The following is a 19,797-nucleotide window of genomic DNA, read 5'->3' as shown; positions in this document are numbered from 1 at the left end:
TGTACAGCACCACACAGGAGATGATGTAGTGTAAACACGGCAACTATAAATCTAGCTCTTACGCTCCTGAAAGCCAGAATGATCCAGCTCTCATTTCCCACCAATCTTGCCTTCTGTTGTGGATGGTAGGTCAGTCATTTTGTCTGTTTCTTTCAAAGGGAAAGCAAGTATTGTTCTGTCTGACATTCAGGTGAAGAATCCAGCACAGGAAATCACGCACAAAAACCATTGCAATACACTTTATATCCAATTCCAGACCCTCCCAGTATTCCTGTTTTCCAGGGACAGTCCCGGATTTACAGAATTTTAAGATTAGTTCCAAGAATGTCCTGCTTTTCCTTACGACGTCCCTATTTTCATCAGAGAAATCTTGGAGGGTATGGAGTTATGTGACCCCATAACCAAGGAGATAAGTAACTATACAACCTTTAGAAGACATCTGAAGGCAGCCCGGTATATGAGAGTTCTATAATGTTTAGTGTTTTGTTACATTTTTATATATGTTGGAAGCTGCCCAGAATGGTTGGGGCAACCTAGTCAGATGAACAGGATAGAAATTTTTAAAAATAAATAAATTTATTGTTATGGAATAGGTAAAGGTAAAGGGACCCCTGACCATTAGGTCCAATCGTGACCGACTCTGAGGTTGCGGCGCTCATCTCGCTTTATTGGCCGAGGGAGCCGGCGTACAGCTTCCGGGTCATGTGGCCAGCATGACTAAGCCGCTTCTGGCGAACCAGCGCAGCGCACGGAAACACCGTTTACCATCCCGCCGGAGCAGTACCTATTTATCTACTTGCACTTTGACGTGCTTTTGAACTGCTAGGTTGGCAGGAGCAGGGATCGAGCAACGGGAGCTCACCCCGTCGCGGGGATTCGAACTGCCGACCTTCAGATCAGCAAGTCCTAGGCTCTGTGGTTTAACCCACAGCGCCACCCAGGTCCCTTTGTTATGGAATAGGACATCTCTAATTTCTTTCATGTGCATTTATTGCCTAACTGGCCCATTTTGGACTGAAGAGATTCCCAGTTATCCAAATCAGTTTTCAGGGTGATTTTTAAAAATGCAAGGGCTTGACTGTCACATCTGCGGACAGGTGGATTGCTTCCTCATGCCCTCATTGTCTTGCCTTGTGCTACCTTTATTAATCCAAATACAAACATACCCCACGTTTGCATCTTGATTCAAAACACAACTTGCGCCATCTGTCGCCACAGTGAGCTGTGTGTAATGTGGTTGCACAGACACCATGCATTTAAAGCACATTCTCCCCCCTCCTGAAGAGCTGTAGTTTACGCCTCGCAGAGCTACAATTCCCAGCACCCTTAACAAATGACAGTGTGCTTTCCTGCCCACCGCAGGAAATGGAAATGTGTTGCAAAGCTATCCTATCCCCGTGGTCTTTATGTAGAAGCTGTTAAGTGTTGTTTTTTTAAAAAAATATTTTATTAAGGATTTTCTTGTTTTACAGAAATGTAGTGCCTCGTTTTTTGTTTGTTTTTTTCATGTAACATTTTTACAAATCCATTTCATTTGTTGAGGCATTAGGGGGAGAAGAAAAGAGAAAGAGAGAAGAAAAGGGGGGGTGGAGAGAGGGAAGATGGATGGGGGTGGGGTCGGGTGGCGGTGTTAAGTGTTTTGACTAAACTTGGCTGAGGACTCACATCTTCAGTTTTCTGCTAACTGTGCTGATCTGAATGTGGAATTTATAATTTTGCATTTGATATAGTTGCTGTTAGAACATTGCAGCCTTGCTAGAACAATTAGTAACATTGTATTTGTGATGGTTTAAGATAATTGTAAACTGCTTGGAGGTTTTTAATGTTTCTAGCAAAGTAGGATAGATATGTTCTAAATAAATAAATACAACTCCTCTTCCACACAATACAGAAAAATATGAAGATAAAGGTTGCACACACACTGTACATTTAAAAACACATTACTAGGACCCGCCTCTCCTGGTATGCCCTGCAGAGGACCTTAAGGTCCACAAATAACAACACTTTGGAGGTCCCAAGCCACAAGGTGGTTAGATTGGTCTCAACTAGGGCCAGGGCCTTTTCAGTACTGGCCTCGACCTGGTGGAACACTCTGTCACAAGAGACTAGGGCCCTGCGGGACTTGACATTTTTCTGCAGGGCCTGCAAGACCAGAGCTGTTCCGCCTGGCCTTTGGTTTGGACTCAGTCTGACCCTTATGTTTCCCTCCCCTTATGGTTTTGATTTATGGGCTACTATTAAAATGAGGCTGCATTTTAAATTGTATTTTAACCCGTATTTTAATAAACTGGTTTCCCCCCCCCCCATTATGTTTTATTGTAATTTTATTGGTGTTAGCCACCCTGAGCCCGGCTCTGGCTAGGGAGGGAGGTGTAAAAATAAAAAAATATTATTGTTGTTGTTGTTGTTGTTGTTGTTGTTGTTGTTATTATTACTTCTCCTATAAATTCTGGAAAACATTAGTTTGCCCCTCACAGAGCTACAGTTCCTAGCACCCTTAAACTGCACCCCCCAAATTCTTCAGTGGAGTGGGAGACAACAACATTAAATGTGCTGTGTGTACTCATCCCAAAACAGTTTGTTGACCATCCAAAGACATTCATTCCCCCCCCCGCCCCCCGTAGAATGGAGGTTCTTCAAAAGTTGGGATCAGATAGCCCTACATGGTTCACATTGGGTCACTCTGTAAATAAGGCAAGAAAAATCAGGAAATGGTTCAGCTCATTTCTGAGCCAATCTGAATTTTGCATCTCCCCTTATTTGACAGAGATCAATTGCAAAGCCCTGGAAGCTCAAGAGCCCAAAGGAATACAGTGGTACCTTGGGTTAAGAACTTAATTCGTTCTGGAGGTCTGTTCTTAACCTGAAACTGTTCTTAACCTGAAGCACCACTTTAGCTAATGGGGCCTCCTGCTGCTGCCGTGCCACCGCCACACGATTTCTGTTCTCATCCTGAAGCAAAGTTCTTAACCCGAGGTACTATTTCTGGGTTAGCGGAGTCTGTAACCTGAAGCATCTGTAACCTGAAGCGTCTGTAACCCGAGGTACCACTGTATTTCTCAGCATCTCTACTCAGCAGTAGCCTGAAATGTTCAGGCCATGAACAATGTTGCCACCTCATCCAAGAGTCTTAGACCACTGGCAGAATTCTAGGCAGTACCACTTCGGAGTCCGGCTGGAAAGTGCCATAAGCCACCCTTGCAAAGGAGGAAAGAGAGTTCCCTGTTTGTAATTTAACAGCAACAACAATGCTTCACTAGCCTAACCCTTTTACTCCAATGTTCTAGCTGACCACACAGGGGAAGAACATTTAAAAATATATATGACTGTCGCCCGAGAGATGCAAAAAAATAGTAACTGCAATGCTAAAGAGGTAAAAATGAAAGCCAGATCACTAGATTCCTGCTCTGTCCCTATGCAGCGCGATCTTATGTGTATTTACAGGCATTCAAAGCGACTGACTCCCAAGCAAGGATGCATTGGATTGCCTTAATTGCTAAGCAGATTGCTCTGAATTTCCATGAATCTTCCTTCCTGCCTGGCTATTGGCTTTAAGAATCTGGCAGGGAGAGTCTTAAAAACATGCATATTTATGGATGCAATTAAGTAGCTTTTGGCATCATGTGATCAATGTGAAGTGGCTCGGAATCAGTGAGACTTCCTTTCCTACCACAGCATAAATGTATATGCCAGATAACTTGGAAGACATTAACGCGGCAATAATCACCCTTGTCCAAATGTGCCGCTTTGATCCAAACAATAAGGGAAAATATAATGAAATGCCTTTGCGCTCCTGTGAAAATGTTGTATTGCCTCGTAAATGAGTGTGCTCTAAATTTCACTCCTAAATCCATAATTCAGGGGGCGCATTGCTCCCTGGCTCAGGGAGTTATTAATTTAAATTAAACAAAATAATTATGAACCAATGGGTGATTTATTACTTTCCATTATTAGCGAGAGAAAAATGAGCAATAGAATCGTAGTATACATATTTCACCTTCACAAAGCATGTGAATTCTATCTTCCTTTAAACCTGACTTGAGTTGCTTAACATTCAGCGGGGTTTCGTGGAGTTCAGTCGGTGTATTGACTTAATAGCCCAACGTGCTGCCATATGGGTAGCCTTCCCTTTCCGAAGCAGATGGAGAGCAAGCACGTCACAGACAAAGTCTCTGGAGGAAGGATTGTGGCTGCTTTGTTCTCTGGGCTGCTGTGTTTTGCCAGGCCTTCTGCTCAGGTTGGATGTCTTTGGGGTACCTGTTTAATGCATCAGCATCTCTTGTGAGCGAACCTGCGAAAGCCAGATAAAAACCATGCTCCGCAATGGCCAAGCACTACAATGGAATAATATTCAGGCTACTGAGAATTTTACAAGTCATTTGTAATGGAACCATGGGCAAATTTCACTGCTTCTTTAAACAAAACCAAGTCTCGAGTCTGTGCCATAGTAAAGGAAAGGACCCCTGGACGGTTAAGTCCAGTCAAAGGAGACTATGGGGTTGAGGCACTCATCTTACTTTCAGGCATTTGTCCACAGACAGCTTTCCGGGTCATGTGGCCAGCATGACTAAACCGCTTCTGCCACAACAAATATCGTGACGGAAACCACGGCACACAGAAACACTGTTTACCTTCCCACCGCAGCGGTACCTATTTATCTACTTGTACTGGTGTGCTTTTGAACTGTTATTGTGTGTCCACCTAGTTCATTGTGTTGCCCAAAGCCACACAAGCTGAACAAAGACCCCTCGTGACAACATGGTTCAAATTAGGCCACAGCTTGGTTTTTTTTAAAAAAATTATTCAAGTTACAATACAGTTACAACACAATGCATTTTCAATCAATATATCCCCTCCACAGCTTTGTTGATTACAAATACATGGGGTTTGGCAAAGTCCTTGGGTTACAACAGGTATCAACTAGCCCAACTGCTGGATGATTAACCCAGGCACCACCTCTCAGGCATTGCCATCTTGAAGAATACTATGGCCCTAGACCACTACCTGTCCAGACAGAAACACCTCCTCCCGGATCCCTTTAACTGGGTACGCCTATTCCGATGAAGGGGCAGGTTGAGACTTACAATAATGGATTTGTCCAGTGCTATTTTTCTAGAAAAAGATGTGCCAAAACTCTCCAAGGGAGAACAATTCCCTTGTTCTCTTAGCTGTACAGCTGCAAATATAACTGTTTAAGTGTGTTTTAAGTGCAATATACAAATGTGACACTAGATGGTGATGGTAAGCTATGGCAAATTCTATATATTTTTCAAAACTTTTTTTAAAAAGCATTTTGTATAAGTGTCTAAATTCCGCCTTAGAATGGCAATGGCACCCACCCATGAAGTGCCAGAACTGAGTTCCAGCGAGTTCTGGCTGGAAAAACAGCCCTAGATTTGTCCTACAAATTCCCCCCTCCCCCAAAAAAGAATCCCCCAACTCCACAGGTTTTGATATCTGCCAAATATTCAGTGCCCTATCTTTGGCATTGATGGGGCATTATCTGACTTCATCTCATAGTATTTGGATTACTACATGTTCTATGGGGTCCGCTTTGCAATATGGTTTGGAAATGGCAGTCAGTTCAAAATCTTCCCACTAGGCAGCTAACCAGGACCAGAAATCACAAATCAGCATTCTCTGCAAATATGCACATTTTTTCTTTCACAGAACAGAATTAAACTCATGGAGCTCTGTGGGGAAAAAATGCATATTTGCAGAGAAAGCCAGTTTGTTACATCATCCAGAATTAAGCATACCCTTCACTTCGTACAAATTAGCTTCCGTTTAAACATGGGTCTACCTGTGTTGTCTGGGCTGCATCTTATCAGCACATTTGTTTTGATATTCAAGCGAACTGGGTTGACTGAAATTAACCCATGCATGCCTACTTTTTTAGTGCTAGCTTTCGGTTGCTCTTTTAGTGACATACGGCAGCAGAGCCTAATGCAGAAAGGTGTCTGAGGATGTGTTAGTTCACTTTAAATACCGTATTTTTCGCTCTATAAGACGCACCAGACCACAAGATGCACCTAGTTTTTGGAGGAGGAAAACAAGAAAAAAATATTCTGAATCTCAGAAGCCAGAACAGCAAGAGGGATCGCTGCGCAGAGAAAGCAGCGATCCCTCTTGCTGTTCTGGCTTCTGGGATAGCTGCGCAGCCTGCATTCGCTCCATAAGACGCACACACATTTCCCCTTACTTTTTAGGAGGGAAAAAGTGAGTCTTATAGAGCAAAAAATACGGTATGCACATGTAATTTTTAAAAATGCATACACAAGTGATGAATGCACAGAGATGACTTAAATGTTGGGGAATTTCAGCTGGACATCTGTTGGAGTAGAAAACACCTCCTACTTTACAGAAGCCCTCAAAGTATTAAAATGCACTTTCCAGTCTGACAATCAACCACTTGCTTAGGCTCATTGAACAGTAAGCATCATACAGTGGTACCTCGGGTTACAGATGCTTCAGGTTACAGACTCCGCTAACCCAGAAATAGTACCTCGGGTTAAGAACTTTGCTTCAGGATAAGAACAGAAATCGCAAAATGGCGGCGCAGTGGCAGCAGCAGGAGGCCCCATTAGCTAAAGTGGTACCTCAGGTTAAGAACAGTTTCAGGTTAAGAACGGACCTCTGGAAAGAATTAAGTTCTTAACCCGAGGTACCACTGTGTGTGTGTGTGTGTGTGTGTGTGTGTGTGTGTGTGTGTGTGTGTAAACATATCATTTTCAACAATAATAAAACATGCTTTTATATCTTATACAATTTTTTTGACTTCTGTCAATCACATCTGAAAATTTTCAAATCTTTTCCACTTAATTTACGTTTCTTACTTTCACTATTAATTTTAATTATCGTAGCTAATGTCTCTCTTCTTTATCTTCTTTGCAATATTTCATATATTCCTCCTTACAAAACCTCTTGTAGTCTTACTAGCGTAATTTGTTGATTACAGTTGCTCTTCAAATAGTTTGTATATTTATTCCAATCTTCTGTGAATCTCTGGTCCCGCAGGTTTCGAATCCTACCTGTCATCTTATCTAATTCTGCGTAGTCCATTAATTTTGTCTGCCATTCTTATTTCGTCGGTATTTCTTCTTGTTTCTATTTCTGGGCCAACAGTACTCTTGAAGTAAGCATCTTCTTTTAAAGTCAATTTGCAAATTTCCACAGTCCTGAAATTAAAACAGAACCGACGATGTTAGAATTCGCAATAAAATGAAACGGAGCCCTTTGAAACAGGACATGTCCGTGCGGAGGGGGAATCATGTGATTGCAATGGAAAATAAAACCCCAAGCTCTTGTGAAGTATGCAATTTGTACAGGGAGTACATTTTAAGGGCAACTGGTTTCAGATCAGGAAAGATCAGGAAAAAAATGAAAAGAAAAGAACCATGCAACGAAATGGAGCAATCTGCGGTGAAACCACAGAAATGAGAGGGAGGAAACAAAATGCAGGTATCTCAGTTCTTTGTTGTAACCAACTCATGGACAAAGAGGAGGAAATGAGTCCAATTTAGCTTAGAACATTTCATTTAACCATGAGGACAATTTAGGATGTCCATGTCTCCTACTTTACAGAGGACAGTCCTCTATCTGAAAGGCTCCCAGATGACAGCCCTGTGATTTTGTTTTTCCTTTGCGTGCTTCATTCTTTCTGCACCCCTTGCTGTCTCACTCATTCTTCCACCAACTCCACAGCTTTAAAAAAGTATTGAGATGCCTGCACACTTCTGTTGCTGCCCGAGAGTTGGGAATTCCCTGGACTCCTAGTTAGTTTTAAGAGAGGAGCAATGAAATTGGGCAGCTGGCTCTGGACCAAATGCATATTTAAATAATGTGCCGGAAAATTACAGCACAGTCAGAAACCACTACATCTGCAGTTTTATATCGAGCCACAATCTTCCAGAGGTCCCGATTACCATCCTGGGTTCAGTGTTTTACAGGAACTGTGATAGGTTATACTTACAGTGAGCTTCAAATGACCTAGAAAATGAAAGCAAAAGAATCCAATTCATTACGAGATTAACTACTTCGGTGACAATTTAGCCTCATCTAATGAGCTAAGTTGTAAAAGCATCTTTAATAAAATTGCCCAATGCTTCTGATTAAAAGGATCTAACTATATATGAAACAGCACTCTTATATATAGCGCTGTTTCCCATGAATGGGAGACAGGATCAGAAGAAGCACAAGGTGAGGGGCTCGCTGGCTCCTGCCGTTTCCTCTTGGCTACATGGCTGTTTGCTTCCCTATGTTAAAAACATGAACAAACCAAACTAGTCTGTCAGGGCAAAGGTTTCTAGCCTTCATCTTAACATGCCAGTTTTCCAGGTGCAGGGAGTTCATTTTTTAAAGTTCTCCATATGGAATCTGAATAGTATAGCTTAGGAATTTATGTACAACTCAGGCGCGTAGGAAGGAGATGCAGGGGGCTCTGTCCACCCTAGGTGTCATCCCTGGGGGGGGGGGTGACAATATGGCAAACCACTGGGGTGGCATGAATAAAGTTAGAGGTGGGGAGGTGCATTTCTTTCTCATGAATAAAGTTAGAGGCGGCCAAGAGGTGTTTGTGAGCACCCTTTCCTTCCTCCTACATATAATTTCACTGGTGGTCTTCACACTGTAATGTTTCCAGGTGCCCACATTTCAAGCAAGCCCAAGAGAAGACATCATGTGGTCCACCTGTCCAACCTGGTCAGCAGGGATGAAGGGAGATAGTCATGAAGCTGGTGGTCCATCAGCTGATAGATGGAGGTTCAGTTCTGCTTATTGCAGGAATCCACTGAATCCACCAAACCCATTCATCAAGGTAACACCACCTGATTGACAGGTGGAAGTAATTTACCAAAAATGTCCTCATAGGCCAACCCTATCTGGAGGTGCCAGAGATTGAATTTAGGACCTTCTGCTTGGAAGACAGAAGCTCTACCACTGAGTTATTCCCCTCCCCCAAATGAGTGCTAGCATGCAGGCATGAATTGTCACAGGCATAACACCACAGACAAACACAAGAACCTCAAACGCGATATTTGCAAATCCTCCTGCCAATTACATGTTCAGTAATCAATGATGAGTGAACCAGCTTCCAGACACCATCCTTCCCTGTACTTGTTGAAATGTGTTTACAAAGACAGAAAATGTTAGTTTGCAGTGGGAAAGCAGAAGATATGGCAGCATCTATGAAGAATAAATAAAGATGCAGTACTCTGATTACATTACTTGGCATCTCCAGTCTGCCTCATCAGCAAAGACTGATGAAAACACAGTATGGTGGCTTCTTTAGGATGTCTCTGCCATTTTGTGATTTAATTGGCCCCACTGGGCTACTTGACTATTTCCCTTCAAAGGTAAGAAGATTCCCTACTTTCTACCAAATACCAATGGGGGCATTAATTGGCATTGCTTTACAAGCAAGTAGAGTCGTTCCCCAGCCACACCAATATACAAAACTTTGAAAAGTGTCAAATAAAGAAAGGAAATGAAAAAGCCTGGAGAAAAATGTTGGGAAGGGTGTTTTGTTCTTTTTTAAATTAAATTGTCTATAGTTCTGCACTAAGATTTAAGTATTTCATGAGCACATACAGTGGTACCTCGGGTTACATACAGTTCAGGTTACATACGCTTCAGGTTACAGACTCCGCTAACCCAGAAATAGTACCTCGGGTTAAGAACTTTGCTTCAGGATGAGAACAGAAATTGCACAGCGGCGGCAGCAGGAGGCCCCATTAGCTAAAGTGGTGCTTCAGGTTAAGAACAGTTTCAGGTTAAGAACAGACCTCCAGAACGAATTAAGTACTTAACCCGAGGTACCACTGTATTTTGGAATGCATTCTTTTCTCCAGACCTTTTAAAAAAATTGAGAGGGGAACCCCAAAGATATTGAGAGCATATTTTAGGCACTGAAAATGGCAAGAAAACAAAGGTCTTTCTGTTAAGTATCATTTCAACTGCCTTTCCTCTATAAAAATGCTTTCTTTCATCTTAAAAGACCAGCAAGTGATGGAACAATGCCCTGCAATTGAAAGAAACTGGTGGTTCTGATGTCTACGACACAGGGCATCAGCTGTTAAAATTCGGCATCAAAGGAATCTTTAGATGTAAGTATTTAATGCTGCTGTAATGTAATGAAATAAAGAGTGGGGGGAAGAAACTTATCTCCTTTTTGATTTTCCAGCTGCGCAAAATTTATCAAGGTTTTCTTGTTCATTTGAACAAGAAAATAGAAATTAAGCTTTCTTGGGGGGAAAAGCAAAAAAAAGCTTCCATCAGAATAGTTAGGATAGCTTGGCGTATCTCCTGTCATCCCAGACTCTCCAGTTTGGGGGCCTTAGCAAAAACAACCACCTGAAATCAATTGGATGGCTCAACAAGGTTGGGAGAAGAGATGTCGTTTTGTTATCTCACTGTTTCAATGGGAAGGGGATCCATACATCCCTCTGCTAGAAAAGCCCTTTGTCTGAGGGCATCATCTGCTAGAAGGGCTACCTGGTCCAAGTCAGGTTTAAAGGTAAAGAACCATCAGAGAGAAGAAGGGCCTTTAACAACAACAACAATTGATTTATACCTCAGCCACTCTGGGTGGCTCCCAATAGAATACTGAAAACACAATAAAAGATCAAACATTAAAAACTTCCCTAAACAGGGCTGTCTTCAGATGCCTTCTAAAAGTCAGATAGTTGTTTATTTCCTTGACATCTGATGGGAGGGCGTTCCACAGGGCGGGTGCCACCACCAAGAAGGCCCTCTGCCTGGTTCCCTGTAACCTCACTTCCTGCAGTGAGGGAACTGCCAGAAGACCCTCGGAGCTGGACCTCAGTGTCTGGACTGAATGATGGGGGTGGAGACGCTCCTTTAAGTTGGTCCATCAACACTTGACAGCACCTGATCAGCCTTCCCTGCTATGAGATATATCTTGTTTCTGTTTAAATTACAGGAGAGTTCTTCACATCAGCCATTTCTGTGATAATGCTAGACAAACATATGCTTGAGCCGATTTCTAAGAGGCGACAAGGTATTATTTTAGGGGTAATTAATCAAATACAAACAAGTTACTGGATCTGGATGGCATATACTTTAAAGAGATGGTTAATCTTCCAATAAAAACATGCAACTTGTCAATAAAGGTGGTCTTCCTGCCAGAGGATTGGAAGGCAAGCAATGTAACATTGTGGGAGGCAGTAAATGATAGACTCCATTCACTAAACTGGGAAAACTGATTATGAAAGCTAAAATTAGAAGCCAGAAACAACATGGCGCCCACCACACAGCTCTGCTTGACCCAAGTTGTTCTCAACTCAAGGAAGGGTGCTTTTAAACTGCAAATTAGAAAGCTCCCACAATGTTTAGAGGCCCACAAGGAAAGAGCTGGTCCCTGGGGGTCACAGTCTGAGGCTGATAGCCAAATTCACCACGACTTTTTATTATTATCAAGATACCCACTTATATCTTCCTAAACACAGTGCCAAAAGAAATGCACTTCTAACAGCAAGTTATAGTAACAGATCTCCCATCTTGTGTGACTCACTTTGAAGTCACCTCACAATTTGTGATTCAGTTTTATTCCATGCTGATAAGTTATAGAAAACACTTTCTGCCTTATCTGTAGTATATTATGGCACTCTCTGAGGTAAGACTGGCTGTACTTCTCTTAATTTTTGCATTTTCAGGGTCTTTAGGCTTTTAGCTACACCATTAGCAGTATGTCAATACAGAAGGGTTTTTTTAAAAAAAATAAATGAATTATTGCAAAAAGCTATATAACCACAGGTGATAAAGAGTAATGGAATAATACATCCGTAGTAAATCATTTGGCTCAAATCACATGCCATATATTAAGCCATACTATAATCATAAATTTAAACAGCGATAATTTTTAATTTTAGGATGTAAAGTTAGCAACAACAATCCCCTTTGTTTTACATTTTATATGTTTGGGATTACTTTTTTCTTTTTTAAAAATCATCCAATATTTGCTGCATTGTCATTCTCAGATTTCCAAGTGATGAAAACTGTGGGCATGGCGCGTTCATCTGCAAGCATTTTTCAATTCCTTTGGTTTCAAAGAGAGAGTTAAATATCCCTACACCTTCTCTGCCCTATGTCAACAGCAAGAGAAAAGTCTGAGGGATGCTAGGAGGCTGGCTCCTTCCCTTTGCTGGAGTTAAAAGCCAGAAGGTGGAGAAATTTGCAGGCATTGAGCTCTGGTGCTGAATTTCAGTGGCTTTGCATGCAAAATGTCCAGAGTCAAAATTCCCAGCACCTCCAGAAAGAACTGAGAATTGCCACTACTCAGGGCTGGTGCTATCAGCTGGTCCAACTCAGCAGCTTCCAATGGTGCAGACCTCAGAGGGGAGCAGTAAAGGTAAAAAGGTAAAGGACCCCTGGATGGTTAAGTCCAGTCAAAGGTGACTATGGGGTGTGGCACTCATCTCACTTTCAGGCCGAGGGAGCTGGCGTTTGTCCACAGACAGCTTTCCAGGTCATGTGGCCAGCATGACTAAACCGCTTCTGGCGCAACGGAAACCAGAGCACACAGAAACGCCATTTACCTTCCCGCCAAGCGGTACCTATTTATTTACTCGCACTGGCATGCTTTCAAACTGCTAGGTTGGCAGGAGCTGGGACCGAAAAATAGGAGCTCACCCTGTCATGAGGATTCGAACCACCAACCTTCTGTTTGGCAAGCCCAAGAGGCTCAGTGGTTTAGACCCCAGCGCCACCCGCAGTACTGACCTTTGAGGCTCACAGTTTTATACAGATTAGTTTTTGTTATATCTTATATGTTTCCGCTAATTACTTTTATTTTATATTTTGAAGAATTTTACCATTCATATGTTAGAATTGGTTTTTTTTAAAAAAAATGTGTATATGAAAGAGTTGATTGGAGGTTGTGTTCCAGATCAATGAGTCTTGCAGCAATAAAACTGCCAGCACATTTGCAAGGCTAAGCAGGGTCCATTATGGTTTCAATTTGGATGGGAGGCCGCATGTTAAAATTCCTGGATTGCAGGGGGTGGGACTAGATGACCCTCAGGGTCCCCTTCCAACTCTACAATTCTATGATTCTATTACATAAACAGAGAGAGAGGAAAAAATGGTCCATATATGATATGGATATATAAAGGTCAAAAAGGTCACTTACATTTTCAGCATTTTTCTGGATGCTTTCACAAAGCCTTCTCATCACCTAAGAAATTACTAGAGACAGCCCCATCCTGTGGTCATTTTTCCCCAGGTAAAAAAATATTGTTTCAAAGATATTAAAATAGTATCAAATTAAAGCAAGGACACTTAGTAAACAGTCATTTATCCCGGACATCCCCAATTGCTTCTTTTATCATATTTTATAGAACCTCTGGATTAGAATTCACCATTCTTATTTTTTATATATATCATGGCCCAGTGGTTTTCAGCTCATTCTACCACCAATCCTCCATTATTCCTCTCTAGCACCTAAATCTCAACTGCTTTACAAGCTGCTGTCAAGAATTTAGTACCTTAAGGCTGACTTCAACACCTTTCTTTCATGTTTTATGCTTTTGCTCAGTTTTATAGTCATTACACAGCTGCAATAAATGGCTACAAATCTGAGAAAATGACTTGGAGCACGACACGAGGAGTGGGGAGGGAAAATCTGTTGCCTGCCTCTGTTGTTCAGCAATTAGTAATATATTTGACCTGAACCACAGCATATTTTCCTCTTCCTTGTTTATAATAAACCAAACAAACGACTCTTTCCATACAAATGTAAGTGGTGATTCACTATGGAGGGCGAGACTGAGTTTCTCCACTCCAGTTTTGAAGCAACCCTGTCTGTCGATTCACCATGTCATAGATTAGGGCCAATCATCACTGCCACCTACAATATAAAAGCAAACTATTGCTCATAGTTAGCAAGGTTTATTATATTTATATTATTGCTCACTTTGCCTCCGAGCACAAGCTGGTGTCTATAGTTCTCTCCCTCTCTAGTTCAAGGTAGGTTAGCCTGGGAGACACACTGGCCAACCAGTGCAGGGAACTGAACCTTAGTCTCTCAGGTCCTAGTCTGATACTCCAACCACAACACCGAACTGATTAAGATACAAAGTGTACTATCAGGACTATCACAATGCAGCTTTGCAAAGCTACATCATTTCAGACTGCAGATGGGAGAACTGCTGAGTTGATTACTCCTGCATATAAACAACTAATTTGCCTCCAGACTATTTGCAGCGGTGTGTAATTTGTGAATTTTGCCCTTATACTGTAGCCACAGGAGTGCAGGAAGCGCTGTTGAGAGTTGTGGCACCATAGTGGCTAAAGCTCCAATCCTGAGCACCCTGATAACACAGCACAACTGATTATGGGGTGAACCTGCAAAGGATGGTGCTGTAAGAGTGGTGAGTTGAATGACTCTCTGGTTCAAATCTTAATTCCACAGTTCATTCGTGAATTTGTTAGGGTAGTGGATAATGCACCCAGCCAAAGAAGACCTGCCAGATATCCACAGGGACATGCATTCTGCATAACCATACCCTCTGATTTGACCCTGGAATGTCCAACTTTTCCTTAGGATGTGTCTATTTTTCTAGAAAAAGAGGTGCCAGAACTCACCATGAACACCTCTCTTGTTCTCTTAGAATGCCAATGGCATCCACCTGAGAGGTGCCAGAACTGAATCCTATTCCATACCATCCAAACTTTCTCTGATGAAAATAAGGATGTCCTACCATACTCTCCTACCATTCTCCGATGAAAATAGGGATGTCCTAAGGAAAGGTGGGACATTCCAGGGTCAAATCAGAAACTGGGATGGCTTCTGCAAATCTGGGACTGTCCCTGGAAAATAGGGACACTTGGAGTGTCTGTATAACCAATCTTTCCACAAATAATGAAGAAGGGATTCTTTTATTGACACCAAGTAACACTTACTCTCTTCTTCCTATGCTTCAAGTGTGGCATTAAATTAAGGGTCCAAATTTCCCCATACATACAGTTTCCTTTCTTCTCCTGGACTTTTCCTCCGTGTTATCTCTTCAATGTCTTTCTCCACAATTCCTGTCAACAAACCATAAGGCCTAGCCCAGGGGTCACCAATATGGTGCCCATGGGTGTCTTTGAGGTCATCCCTTGGTGCACATGACATCTCTTAGCCCTGCACTCCCTGCCCACTTCATCATCAGGAGATAAGGGTGCTTGCTTTCTCCCCCCTTTGCAAAACACATAGAGCTGAAGGAAGAAGTTGGGGAAAGTGCTGCTCTTTCCCACTTCCTCTTTCAGCTCTATGCTCTTTTCAAGGCTCCAATCAATTTTAATGGATCTGGCATTGACCCAGATTTCTTGAAAAAGCTGAGTACGCACCTGCACACTGGTACCTTCATTACATAGTTTCCGATGTGTGCTGAAGATGCACCTCTTTATGCTTTTGACACCTGAGATAGGTGTTTTCAGAACCTACACTATTTCTTGACTTTGATTTGTTTAAACTGTATTTAATATTGAACTGTAAATTATGCAGCATGCCCTGGGACCTGCTGGTGAAGGGCAGGTAATAAACAAAATAATAACAGTAATAACCCATAAATTAGAATATGCAAATCTGTGTTATAGAATCATAGAATTGTAGAGTCATCTAGCCCAACCTTCTGCAATACAGGAACCTCAACTAAGGCATCCATGACAGATGACCATCCAACCTCTGCTTAAAAGCTTACAGTAAATGAGAGTCCACTACCTTCCAAGGGAGTCCATTCCAATGTCGAATAGCTCTTACCACCAGAAAGTTCTTCCTGATGTTTAGTTCAAATCTCCTTTCTTGTAACTTGAATCCATTGGTTTAGGTCAGCGGTCTGCAACCTTTAAGACAAAAAGAGCCACTTGGACCCGTTTCCGAAGAAAAAACAACTGGGAGCCACAAAACCATTGCGACATTTAAAACAAACATAACACTGCATATATTGTTTCTTACCTTAATGTCCGATCTGACAGCGGGCGGGAAGGTGACGTCGGGACGGTGCGTGACTAACGCACGCACCGCCCCCATGCGACGTCACAGCCAGTACAGCGCCCGCCACAGTGGGGAGTGTCGGGGTGCACAATGCGCCTCCTCCCCTTGCTAGTATCCGCCCCGGAGCCGCGGCAAAGGTGTAAAAGAGCCACATGCGGCTCCGGAGCCGCAGGTTGCAGACCCCTGGTTTAGGTCCTATCCTCCAGAGCAGGCGAAAACAATCTTGCTCCAGCTTCCTTTGCCCTTTAGATATCATAGCAGTCATGAAATTAAAAGATGACTGCTTCTTGGGAGAAAATCAATGACAAACCTAGACAGCATCTTAAAAAGCAGAGACATCATCTTGCCAACAAAGGTCCGTATAGTTAAAGCTATGGTTTTTCCAGTAGTGATGTGTGGAAGTGAGAGCTGGACCATAAAGAAGGCCGATCGCTGAAGAATTGACGCTTTTGAATTATGGTGCTGGAGGAGACTCTTGAGAGTCCCATGGACTGCAAGAAGATCAAACCTCTCCATTCTGAAGGAAATCAGCCCTGAGTGCTCACTGGAAGGACAGATCCTGAAGCTGAGGCTCCAATACTTTGGGCACCTCATGAGAAGAGAAGACTCCCTGGAAAAGACCCTGATGTTGGGAAAGATGGAGGGCACAAGGAGAAGGGGACGACAGAGGACGAGATGGTTGGATAGTGTTATCGAAGCTACCAGCATGAGTTTGACCAAACTGCGGGAGGCAGTGGAAGACAGGAGTGCCTGACGTGCTCTGGTCCATGGGGTCACAAAGAATCAGACACAACTAAATGACTAAACATCATCATCATCAACGACAACATCAACAACAACAACAACAACAAATCTCCTCTCAATTGTCACTTATGCAGGCTAAACATACCCAACTCCCTCAACTGTTCCTCTTAAGGCTTGGTTTCCAGGCCTTTGATCATCATAGCCGCCCTCCTCTGCACACATCCTGACTTGTCAATATTTTTCTTAAATTGTGGCACCCAGAACTGGACACGGTCCTGTTTCATCCCTTCTTTTGGAGATGCTTAAGTCTGAAGGTGGCACTCCTGCACCATTTTAAGGGCACCTCTTGCAACCCACATTGTGGCTCTTGATGGAGTGTTGTTGCATCTTGCATGCAAAAGTACATTGAAGTTCATTAAAAGTGGAGACAGCACATCTCTGGTGATCTAGTTCAGCCAGACAACTGCTGTCTATTCCTGAAGTTTGTTTGGTGATAAAAGGAGTGGGTGGGTGGGAAAGGCACCAGATGTGAAAGGCTGTCTGGCCAGAGGCTGACTTCTTAATACTCATTTTACTCATAAGCTCTCCCTTTTTTGACTGCAATAAGGCTTGATTTCATGATTTTATTTTATTTTGGCATTTACCCCAGGCAAAAAACAAAGCATTCCACTTTATTTTAAGGAGGTATTTAACTTGTCTCGATGTCTTTTCTTCTTCTTCTGCCATATCTCAAGATGTTTTAGTACGCATGTTGAGAAAGTGGCACTGCGGCGTGCAGAATGTTAAGAAATTATGTGTGTTCCAGGAGGTAAATAACTAAGCAGTAGAAACAGCTACTTTCAGCTCACTTGCTGAAGTTTTCTGAACCCGGAGTTGGTATTTCTTAGCTGGATGAAGGGAGTGGAGGACTGTGCGCATCTTTAAAGGAGTCAATAAGCAGTCTTAGTGCTCAGCAGTGTCGCGTCCTTTCTCGGTGCCTGGGGTGCTTGTGAAAAAACCCGCTGCGCCAGCCCGGCCCTTGCCACCACCACCGCTGGGTGGACATGGGGCATGGAGGGTTTAGGGGTGCCACACTGCCCTGTCTGCCTGCCTGCCCGTCCACCCGCACAGAGGAGAGCCCCTCTAGCCGATGTGGCCCTTGGTGGACACATCCTTCCAATGTTGGCCAAGTGGCCTTTCAGTGAGGGGGCTGGGGATGCTGCAGCACGGTTAGGCCAGGTGACAGGGCAGGACAGGACAGGAATCCCTGCATTGAGGCATGAATCAGGCTCAAAATCGTATACCCAGGGCTATGCCCATGCCCATTACACAGTGCTTGGTCAAACTATTCAGACCAGACATTTGGAGGGTGGGTGTGTGAATTTATATTTAATTGCCTGCAACTACGTAGGCTAGGTTGATTTCCAATTTGATCAGAAAGAAGCTCATTGTTGGCCTTGTTCCATACAATTGTGGCATGGGATAGGTCCTCGTATGGTGAGCACTGTGTTATGTAATGCCTAACATGGATATCAAGGCAGGCTGAAGCAAGATGGGGACTCTTCTCTGGAAATGCCTTTCCACAGAGCCCATAGCCCCTACGTGGTTTCCCCCTCTGCAAGAGTGCATGGGCCAGGGGTCAGCGCAGCCACACAAGCTGGGATCGAGCCTTTCCTTTCACTTTCTGTGCAGCTGTGGAAGAAGAACAATAAAACACAAGCTATCCAAGGGGCAGGTCAGAGAGCTGGCAGGAATCCAAGATGGTTTTTATATTATTATTAAAGCACTGGCCTGATTAATCAAGTTGCTATTTCTGTAGAGCACTATGGGTCAGGGTTAATGAATATTGTGCATAGCAAAGTCTGCTGACTCTACTGGCTGCTTTGGGTTTTTTTTTCTTTCCCTCAAAGGAGACCCACGATTAACCCCTTATTGGGCAACTCATAAAAGCTGTGGTGCATGCATTTACTAGCTTAGCCATTACAAAAGTAAGGGGTGTGTGGGTGTGGGTGTGTCTGTATCTATCACAACTTGCCAAGTGCTACCTAGAACATGGAAGTGATATAGAATGGCTTTAGGTGGTGATGATATGATCAGAACGATACAGGAAATGCAAGGAAGTTATACCTGCTATTTTGTATCATTTGTCTTCAAATAGAACCATGCACCAATAGCTCCTTGAAATTTCCACCTCCTGTTTGGAGAGAGAGAGAGAGAGAGAGAGAGAGAGAGAGAGAGAGAGAGAGCCACAGAGTTCCTCAGGAGCAGACTCATAATTATCAGTGGCAGTAGTACAGATTCTTTGCAACTGTGGTACCAGCCTGTCCACCATTTTGTATCCTTCACAATGCCAAATACCTAATGGGATATTGTGGAAGGAAATGGTGTCTTGGACACACTCTCTCTCTCTCTCTCTCTCTCTCTCCCTCCCTCCCTCCCTCCCTCCCTCCCCCTCCCCCACTCACCCACACCCACAGAGGAGTTTATTCAGAGAGAACTCTGGGGAGTTGGGTGAGAAAAAGAAAAATCTCAGAATTTTTCTCAGAAAAAAGTCTCCTGAGATAGCTCACCTCACCTCAGCTCTAGTTCAAAGTGGAGCTCTCTGTGTTTCTCCCTAGCGATTCAAGAGCTGTCACCAAATCTCTCTTTGGGGAAGATGAATGATGAGCCCCCAACTGAATGTCAATGATATGCATGAATGTGGGAAGTGTGGCTCTTTTGCACTTCTGGCATTTGTGTATATGATTATTAACCCAAATCACACCCTGTTGCTACTACTCAGAGGGCTTGCAATGCAAGTAGAGTTGTAGGTGGATTAGAAAAAGGTCAGAGGCTGACAAAGAAGGGTGGAGCAGCAAAGAGCTGTAAGGCAGTGGAGAAGCAATCCAAGGGTGAGCCTTGGGTGGAAAAGCTTTGTGGATGAATGCTTAACAGCAGCAGCAGCAGCAACAACAACAACAACAATAACAGTGTCTCTCCTCCTGCCCTAAGTTATACTGTACTATTGAGGAAAGCTTGAGGTACTTCAGCATTCATTCTTCCTCTTCAGGGACCAGTGGGAATTGTAGTTCTTTATATGA

Source organism: Podarcis muralis, chromosome 3 (assembly GCF_964188315.1).
Source record: "Podarcis muralis chromosome 3, rPodMur119.hap1.1, whole genome shotgun sequence".
In the NCBI taxonomy this organism is placed as follows: domain Eukaryota; kingdom Metazoa; phylum Chordata; class Lepidosauria; order Squamata; family Lacertidae; genus Podarcis; species Podarcis muralis.
This window is presented reverse-complemented; position numbering follows the sequence as displayed.